This window comes from Mus pahari, chromosome 3 (genome assembly GCF_900095145.1).
Source record: "Mus pahari chromosome 3, PAHARI_EIJ_v1.1, whole genome shotgun sequence".
NCBI lineage: Eukaryota > Metazoa > Chordata > Mammalia > Rodentia > Muridae > Mus > Mus pahari.
Window position 1 is genome coordinate 125,567,121 of NC_034592.1, and position 2,688 is coordinate 125,569,808.

At 45.0% G+C, this 2,688-nt stretch overlaps 1 pseudogene; it reads left to right on the forward strand.

The window, feature by feature from the left end:
- The first annotated feature begins 1,271 nt into the window (after positions 1–1,271).
- LOC110319549 lies at positions 1,272–2,571 on the forward strand (annotated as a pseudogene).
- Positions 2,572–2,688: the final 117 nt, after the last annotated feature.

Genomic DNA, 2,688 nt, shown 5'->3' on the forward strand with positions numbered 1-2,688 from the left:
GAATATAACTATTGAAAGAGTCCTTAAAGGGGCAACTAAGTGAAGATGATATTAGGAGAGTGGGTCCTAATTCTGCATGACTATCTTTGTAAGAAGTTGAGAGAAACACAGTCAGAAGGAGGATGAGAAAACAGAAAAGGTAGCCACCTGCAGGCATAGAAGAAATCTAGAAGGAAAGAAATGCTGAGGACTCCTTGATCCCTCACTTTTGTCCTGTATGGTTGTGGATAAATACATTGGGGGGGGGGGTCGAGACAGGGTTTCTCTGTGTAGCCTTGGCTGTCCTGGAACTCAGTCTGTAGACCAGGCTGGCCTCGAACTCAGAAATCCACCTGCCTCTGCCTCCCAAGTGCTGGGATTAAAGGCGTGGGCCACCACGCCTGGCAGATAAATACATTTTTAATGTACCCAGTCTCTGGAGCTTTGTTATGATAGTGGCAGCAAATTAATTCAGAGACATACAGGCCTCAATCAGTTAGAAGTCTTTCCTTGCAAGTCTTAGTCATGTAGTCTAGACCACTGTCTTAGGCCATGTTCCCTAGACTGCTGCTTTGGTGAACTGCTTGCAACAGGTGTGCTAGGAGTGGTCACACAAGTCATAATCTGTAAGTCGACTCCCCAACTTGTAGGGTGGACCCTAACTAAATTATCGTATAATACCATTGGAGGCCTCAGTTGGGGCTTATGTAGCTGATATGGCCTTCAGGATCATGCAGATTGAAGTAAGAGAGCTGAGCCTTTATCTTCTCAATGTGCTATCTCCAAGAAGTTGGCCTAGACTAAGACGAGGAGTCTCTGTATAACTAAGGGCAGTTGCCGAGAGGTTGTTGACTGAGGGTCAGCAGTAGCCAACACTCTCATCAATAACCTGCATAAACATCTCTTAGAAAGGTATGACCCAGAGTGGCAAAGAGGTTTGGCATACATGAAACAATTGATAATTTCTCATAGTAGTAACTACTGAAACCAGCCATCTCCAGCCATTATTAGGCCACTGCCTTCAGGATTTGAACTCCCAAGAGAGAGAGAGAGAGAGAGGCTGCTCAACCTGGCCTTGGTCAGCTCCTTGTCCTTTGGATGAAGTCCCTGCAAGGTTATGCAGCGTGGCGTAGGGCAGTTCTGAAAGGCCAGTAGAAATGCCATCCTAAGAAATGGAACAAATGCTGGGCTGGCAAAAGTGACATGTCCATGGAGCCCTCCGAGTTGGACTCCTGGTTTGAATGTACTAAGCAAGTAGAGTGAACTTGAGACTATCGAACAATACAGTCAGGATGGCTAAAGGTGACCCCAAGAAACCAAAGGGCAAGATGTCTGCTTACGTCTTCTTCGTGCAGACATACAGGGAAGAACATAAGAAGAAAAACCCAGAGGTTCCCCTCAATTTTGCAGTTTTCCAAGAAGTGCTCTGAGAGGTGGAAGACTGCTACATTCTCCAGGAGTGACAAGCACAACAGACCCCAAAAAACCTGGGCGCTGTCCCGAGGCAAAAAAGTTCATGGAAACTTAGTCTCCTGGAATCGTGGCATCATGTATAATGAATGCTCCAATGTCCTTGCTTTAGTTGGAAAACAGATCCATGTGCTTTCCCTTATTACATAGCCAAGTTAGATCCTAGGCAGTCAGTCCTTGAGCTGACCCTGGGTTTAGGTAGCTAAGTCACTTGCCCTACACAGGAATTTACTATTTTCTAGGAAGAAGGAAGTTTGTGATTTAAAGAGGAACCAGGGTAGATACTTAGAACCATAGGTAGCTGAGTTACACCCATACACAAGCATTACAATGGCCTAGGGGGAAGGTGGACTATAGGATCTATGGCAAGGGCAAGAAGCCCTTGCACCCAACTACTGACTTTAAGCGGTGGAGCTGTTTTTGATCCCAGCTGTTAACACTGAATGTTATCCCAGTCAGTTCCTGCAGCCCTTCCATGTTTGCATTCCTCTGTTTTGTGTACTTCCCTATTTTCTTCTGTATAGTCTGATGCTCAATTTGACAAATTGCATTCAGATACCACACTTCCTTGTGTCCTTATTTGTTTGTCACCCCACATTCACTGAATCCTTGCTCACCTGCAACCAGAGACCCATTCCATGCAGATTGGGGACCCAAGTAAAGTCCATCTGTGGCAGAAGGCCAAGGTTAGCAAGGAGAAATCAAAATTTGAGTTTGATGAAATGGCAAAGGCAGATAAAGTACGCTATGATCAGGAGATGAAAATTATGGACCAGCTAAAGGAGGCAAGAAGGACCCAAATGCCCCCCAAAGACCTCCATCTGGATTTTTCTTATTCTGCTCTGTATTCTGTCCCAAGATCAAATCAACAAACCTTGGCACCTCCATTGGAGGTGTGGCAAAAAAGCTGGGTGTGATGTGGAATAACTTAAGTGACAGTGAAAAGCAGCCTTGCATTACCAAGGCAGCAAAGCTGAAGGAGAAGTGTGAGAAGGATGTTGCTGACTGTAATTCTAAAGGGAAGTTTGATGGTGCCAAGGGTCCTGCTAAAGTTGCCTGGAAAAAGGTGGAAGAAGAGGAAGAGGAAAAAAAAAAGAAGAGGAGGAGGAGGAAGATGAATAAAACTCTGTCTCCTTGTGAATACCTTAGAGTAGGAGAGCGCTGTGATTGACACATCTCTTATCTGAGTTGTGTCTATTGCCCTTGTTAGGTTTAATTACAAAATTTGATCACGATCAT